The sequence below is a fragment of the Schistocerca piceifrons genome, chromosome 2, assembly GCF_021461385.2.
Source record: "Schistocerca piceifrons isolate TAMUIC-IGC-003096 chromosome 2, iqSchPice1.1, whole genome shotgun sequence".
In the NCBI taxonomy this organism is placed as follows: domain Eukaryota; kingdom Metazoa; phylum Arthropoda; class Insecta; order Orthoptera; family Acrididae; genus Schistocerca; species Schistocerca piceifrons.
In genome coordinates, this window is record NC_060139.1 from 313,055,354 (window position 1) to 313,063,054 (window position 7,701).

Consider the following 7,701-nt stretch of genomic DNA (forward strand, 5'->3'; position numbering starts at 1 on the left):
TATACATCTTCAGTGGTCACAAAGCAGAAACTAGTGTAACGTGTTTTTCATTGCTGGCAGATAAAAGGGAATTTTACTAGTATCGACATACAATTAATCCTTTTAGTATGTGAACTATTGCTACTTTTAAATCTTTAGGCCATTCATATCATACTCTTTCGATGTATCAGACCGTCGTGGTTATTGAGCATGATCACTGTTTGAAGGCTCGTTGGCCATAAAAATACTATTGCCAGTTCCACATAATAAGTGGTCATGACTATTCCATCGGACTTCGTAAAAACAGATCTACAGCTTCGACTTGTGGGGAATAGATTATTTAAACGATACGACGCGATGAGCAGTCGGTCGCTTGGCCTTCAAACAATATGAGAACAACTTTTTGATACATCTACCTGACAAATATAAGGGGAACAGACAGCTCAATGAAGCTTTTAACCCACATGGTATGGAAGGTAAGCTCAGGTCGGATGGTTTAGTGATTTTCTGGGGGTGTTTTTCGTACCATGACTTCGGACCAGTCGTTCAGGTTACCATGGACATGAAGCAGGATGTTTATTTTAACACTATGAGTAAGATGGCAACAGTCGTGCTCATAGTACTGCACGCACACGTTTCTCGTTTGACGACAATCAGGCACGCTATCGTACGTATCTCGACTGCCACAAAAATGGTTCAAATAGCTCTGAGCACTATGGGACTTAACATCTGAGGGCATCAGTCCCCTAGAACTTAGAACTACCTAAACCTAACCAACCTAAGGACATCACACACATCCATGCCCAAGGCAGGATTCGAACCTGCGACCGTAGCGCTCGCGCGGTTCGAGACTGAAGCGCCTAGAACCGCTCGGCCACACCGGCTGGCCTCGACTGCCACACTAAATCACCCAGTATTTAGCAGTGGAGCAGATGAGGTGTAACTGTGTTATCAAATTGCTCACTTGACTCCCTAAGTGTCCTTCATGCTATGTATCACGACACTGAAATGACGAAAGTCACTTGATACCTCCTAATATCGTGTCGGACATACTTTTGGCCGGCATAGTGCAGCAGTTCGACTTGGCGTGGACTTAACAAGTTGCTGGAAGCACCCTGCAGAAATATTGAACCACGACTAAGTATTTCATGGTAATTACTCTACTGTAACAATTACCATTCCCTGCTTTGATTGCTTTTCTTTGTTCTGCCTTACATTACTAATGTCATTATTTGTTTGTATTACCCAATTTTGATCCTGCAAATTCTTATTTACCGTTTTGATTTCATGTTCTACCTTTTTATTTATTTCTGACTTACAAACTTCAGATTTTTTAACTCCCTTCTTTTGTTTCGTTATCTATTTTCTTCCAACATCCCTCAGTTATAGCTTTAAGATTTGTAAGCGTTTGTTCCAGGGCATCGAACTTAGCGGTAAGTTGAGCTTTACCATCTTTTAATCCCTTATCCATTTTCACTATTTTGTTATGCCCAGTATCTATTTTCTTTTGTGCGTGTTTTTATTTTTTATTTTTTTGTCTTGCAAAATTAATTTTAGCATAGACCTCGTATCCTGATCATCATCCTGAGTTGGTAAAGTGTTAGCTGATGCTGTATGGTGACTTACTTCCTTTTACTAATACTAATGTTCCAATTACAAATCTTTCACTGCTATATGCCAGCTCAACAGTTACACTAGCCTACTTTTCTTCCTCGACGTACTGTCGCTGATTCTCGCAGCTGTGGCTGCACAGGTGACTGCAACTCCACTGTTGTGGTGTGGTACTGCTAACTGCGCCGGCCGCTGCTGGCTGCCGTCGCACCTGTTTTGGTCGCTGCCTCACGCAGCTCCGCTGTTCTGCACGCTGCGTCGTCTCGTAGCATTGATGATGTTGAAGTCCCATACTTCTTTACAGAGCGTAGGGGAACGACGTGAGTAGCATTAAGAACTTTGAAGTGATGATTTATAACGTAAGCCCATTCCTATTTCCGATTTACACCGGTATTACATGTCACTGTAAAGGAAATTTTATTTTGCGGTATCAATTGTTATAGTTTGGGCCGTGCGGGTCTGGGCGCTTCAGTTTGGAACCGCGTGACCGCTACGGTCGGAGGTTCGAATCCTGTTTCGGGCATGGATGTGTGTGATGTCCTTAGGTTAGTTAGGTTTAAGTAGTTCTAAGTTCTAGGGGACTGATGACCTCAGATGTTGAGTCCCATAGTGCTCAGAGCCATTTGAACCATTTTTTTGTTATAGTTTCCCTGAAGTTCGAAACACAGTTCAAAGACAATTTCAAGCTTAAGTATCGTAGTTCTTATACAGTTCTCTGGTAATTTACATTTACACGAATACGGTCCTTACACAGTTCGCTGGTCAGTTACAGTTTACAGTTCTCGCAAATAAAATCTAGTCTCATAATTCCAAAGCACTCCGACTTCAAAATGTTTTCTCCGCAACGGATGCCATTCATCGGAAGTCGCAAGAGAGAGAGGCGCCTGTGTATGATAAACCCCTTCCCTCGAAAATTTCTCTCCTTCATACCTTTTCTGTGTTGTCACAGATGACGTGTCACTGATCTCACTTGTACTAAGATTACAGTACACGCGAGGTGCATATTTGCTTCCAACACCCTGACTGGAACGCATAAGTTCTAATTAATGCTCACCGACTTGCATTCTTCTATAGTTGTTGTCCCCTGCGCAGAAAATAGCACATACATCGTGAATCCACTATCTTGAGGCTGTAACACACTCTTAGCAAGGAACTGATATTTTATAAATTATGAAATTTTGAACTAGTTTGCTTAAAATGGATGCCACTCGCTTTTTATTAGTAGAAAAAGAGAAATTGCACAATTATAGCCCACACATTCTTCACACTTTCGAAGAAAATAAACAAAACAATGAACTGCGTATCTGTATAATTACTAATGTTCAAATGTGTGTGAAATCTTATCGGACTTAACTGCTAAGGTCATCAGTCCCTAAGCTTACACACTACTTAACCTAAATTATCCCAAGGACAAACACACACACCCATGCCCAAGGGAGGACTCGAACCTCCGCCGGGACCAGCCGCACAGTCCATGACTGCAGCTGCTTGACCGCTCGGCTAATCCCGCGCGGCTGTATAATTACTATCAACATATTCTCAGTTATATGTCCAAGTAACCAGAGATTGCTAATTAAGTATTTAATCGACACCGACCAAGACAGCTCTGGTCTTCCAGCCGAACCACTTCGCCCGCCACCCGAGTTTAGCCGCCATCCGAAGATCATCGGAGTGTTTCGTCGGCCTTCTCGTTTAGCGGTTGTTTATTATTCTGCTGGGTATTAATACTTGTGAAACACCGGAATGATAGCACGCTATTGAGATATGCTTTAAATATGAATGCAAGTAAATTCACTGTCTGGTTTTTCTAATATTAGCAACAGATGTTTATCATTTTTGAGCTCTACTTTCGAACGCAGCAGCCAATCATGGAGAACGACCGTAATTTAGGCGGTTTTTCTCACGATACCCGCACCGAAGAAACCATCTGTCACGGTTTCCCACACCGCATTACGCCATCTTCCCACTGCTGTCTTCTCAACTGCTCTAACAATAAGGAGAGCTTCTTCCAGCTGAATATGATGGCTGTAAAGCAGAAATACCAAACATTACATGTCAAAAGTTTGGTCACCCACCACAGCTATGGATTTGTGGTTAAAATAGGCATTTTCTTTTGAATATTTTATTATATCCCAATTCTGATAATAAAACAATTATAAACGTGTAAAGGCCGGACGGAGTGGCCGAGCGGTTCTAGGCGCTTCAGTCTGGTACCGGGCGACCGCTACGGTCGCAGGTTCGAATCCTGCCTCGGGCATGGATGTGTGTGATGTCCTTAGGTTAGTTAGGTTTCAGTAGTTCTAAGTTCTAGGGGACTTATGACCACAGCAGTTGAGTCCCATAGTGCTCAGAGCCATTTGAACCATAAACATGTAAAGAATAACTGACTCTGCTGTGTACGAAGGGCTTTCAGTAAGTAATGCACCACATATTTGTCTGAAAGGAGATTGGTTTTATTTAGGGTTCCTATACACCACACAGGGTGTATCCAAAAGATTCATCCGATTTAGAAGAAATCATAACTATTATGTTATCTGAGATATGTGCTTGAACAACATACTGTTGGGAAGAGCAAATTTTCGCGTTTTACGTGGTTCTCGCTAGGTAGCAGCAGTTCTAGTAGAAATGTTCAAATGTGTGTAAATTCAAGAGGGACCAAACTGCTGATGTCATCAGTCCCTAGACTTACACAGTACTTAAACTAAGAACAACACACACACATCCATGCCCGAGGGATGACTCGAACCTCGAGCGGGAGGGGCCGCGCAATCCGTGACATGGCGCCTGAGACAGCGCGGCCACTACCCGTGGCTCTAGTCGGGACAACAAAAAGCGTTTTGTGTTCTACGTATCGCGCAGTGCGGGTCAGTAATAACTGTTCAGCGTGACTTTCGTACTAGGTTGGTGTGGATACTCCTACAGCACAGAGCGTTAGACGATGGCATGAAAAATTCCGAGAAACAGGTTGTTTGTGCCGCGCGGTCTAGGGGGCAATACCATTGTTCGCGCGGCTCCCACCATCGGAAGTTCGAGTCCTCCCTCGGGCATTGGTGTGTGTGTGTGTATTGTCCTTAGCGTAAGTTAGGTTAAGTAGTGGATAAGCTTTGGGACCGATGTCCTCAGCAGTTTGGTCCCATAAGACCTTACCACAAATTTCCAGGTTGTTTGCGTAAAGGCAAATCGCCGGGCGGTCCCCACGTGTCTGACTCGGGACGCCGAACGCATCCGCCATATCTCGACATGCATGAGAACTTTCTTTCTCACAGCTGAGGCCGCTGGGTTTGAGGCGCCATGTCACGGATTGCGCGGCCGCCCCCGCAGGAGGTTCGAGTCCTCCCTCGGGCATGGGTGTGCGTGTTGTTCTTAGCATAAGTTAGTTTAAGTAGTGTGTAAGTCTAGGGAGCGATGACCTCAAGCAGTTTGGTCTATTAGGAATTCACAGACATTTGAGGCTGATTCGAACGACTTCATTTACTAACAGGATAGGGCACCGCCACACTGGCATGTGGAAGTGCGGGAATTTTTAAATTAAAGAATTACTGAACGATGGATCGGCAGCACTGAACCAGATGATTCAGCCTTACATCACTGTCCTCCAAGGTCGCCGGTCCTGACTGTATGGATTATTTCTTGTGGGGGTTTATAAAAGACTGTTTATGTGCTTCCGTTACCAACAAAAATGAATTAACTGAAACATCGCATAACAGCAGCTGAGGAAGCTGTAACTCAAGATGTGCTCGCGGCAGTGTGGGAACAATTTGAATACCGCATTGACATATACCGTGAGTCTCAAGGGGGGCATATTGAACACCTATGAAAACGCATGAAAAAATCATTTTGAATTTCCCGTTCATCAAAAAACAAAATTCATTGTATTTATTTATTAGTTTCAGAAATATAGACGCGCCAAATCGGATTATTCTTTTTAATACAGCCTATATTACTCCCCACTCTTTTCGCTATAGATCCCATGTTTCAACATAATCTTCGTTCAATGCGACGGCCTTATGCCAACTTACTGGGAGTACCTTTATGCCAGCATGATATAACTCTACCGGTCGCCACGAAGCCAACGTCTTGCTGCAACCTCCCCATCGTCCACGCACTGCTTCCCGCGGACTACATCCTTCATTGGGCCAAACAGATGGAAGTCGTAAGGTGCGAGGTCCGGGCTGTAGGGCGGATGAGGAAGAACAGACCAATGTAGTTTTATGAGCTCATCTCGGGTGCGCAGACTTGTATGAGGCCTTGCACTGTGAGGGAGAAGGAGAAGTTCGTTTGCATTTTTGTGGTGACGAACATGACGAAGTCGTTTCTTCAATATCCCGAGCAGCCGGCTGGCACGCGGAGATGGGACAGGTTTGCGCTACATTTTTGCCATGATGACAACCGCAGTGTCCAATGGCGCACCGTGTTTTAGTTCACTGCCAGGTCTCTGTAGACATTCTACAATCGCCTATGAATGTTTACAACTGTCTGGTCTTCCGCTGTAAGAAACCCAATGACAGTTCTCTGCTTGGAACGCACCTCTGTTACGGAAACTATTTTCAAAGCTACCTACAGCGCCACCACGTATCAGGACTAAATGAACTATAGGGGCTGAAGCGAGAATATTTCACGAGTTCCACAACAAATTTTTCAACCGAAACTAGCCGAGAACGCCCCTCGTATTCGACTCATTGTCCACATAAAGTGGCGCTAGTGAGTATCCACAACTACAATGACGTGCCTTTACTTAAGACTCCTCCTTTAGATGTCTGTGTAGCAATCATTTCCTATTAGTTTACAGTACATTTTGAGTATCTAGCTGCCGGCCGGGGTGGCCGAGCTGTTCTAGGCGCTTCAGTTTGAAACTTGCCTCGGGCATGGATGTGTGTGATGTCCTTAGGTTACTTAGGTTTAAGTAGTTTTAAGTTCTAGGGGACTGATGAACTCAGATGTTAAGTCCCATAGTGCTCAGAGCCATTTGAACCATTTGAGCATCTAGCTATGTGCTTGTATATGTGATTAACTTGATAACTTATTATCTCCTAATGGCGCGAAAGTAGGAGATTGGAATTATAAAACGTGCTTTAATTTAGCTCTGAATCAGGAAGGCTATTCTAGTAGAACAATAGCAACAAAGGTGGCGTAGCCCAGTATGCGATGCTGTATACAATGCAGCGGATCCAGCAAACTGGTGCCAATGCAAATGTTTCGCGATCAGGACGACTCCTGTGTAACATCTTACAGGGCAGATCAGTTCATTTGTGAACCGAGTAAGCGCCAGAGAACTCGTGCTCCAGCTGAAATTCACGAGGAAGTAAATAGTATGAAAGCATATCAGATCTCTGTCTCGACAGCGCAAACCCGTCTTCGTCAACAAGGATTAAAGGGCTGCATAGCTGCCAATAGCCTTTGTTGCGAATACAAAATAAGGTGAAAAGATTGCAGTCGGCACAGCAATACAAAAACTGGAGCGTGCAGCAAGGTGTTATTCACGGACGAATCTAAATCTGAAGTAATTGCAACCCATCGTAGAATGTTTGTTCATCGACGTCGTGGAGAACGTAGGCCTGTAAAGAGTCAGTGTGTGACAGCAGTGGTGAAGCATGGTGGATGATCGGTCGTGGTTTCGGGATGCTTTGGGGGTGATAATATCGGTGATCTGGTGAGAATTAATTGAACATTAACAGAGGAAGGCTATCGACAATGCAGTTCCATCTCGCGAGAGACTTATTGGTTGTGGGTTTGTTCTGTAGCAGGACAATTATCCCAAGCATGCTTCTAAACTGTGCGGAGCGTATGTCAATAGAAAGGGGAAATGTGGGGAACTGAAGAATGTGATTTGACCAAGTCAGTCACCTGACTTAAATCCTGTTTAACTCTTTGGGGCCCGCATCTCGTGGTCGTGCGGTAGCGTTCTCGCTTCCCACGCCCGGGTTCCCGGGTTCGATTCCCGGCGGGGTCATGGATTTTCTCTGCCTCGTGATGGCTGGGTGCTGTGTGCTGTCCTTAGGTTAGTTAGGTTTAAGTAGTTCTAAGTTCTAGGGGACTGATGACCATAGATGTTAAGTCCCATAGTGCTCAGAGCCATTTGAACTCTTTGGGATGAATTTGACAGGAAGGACA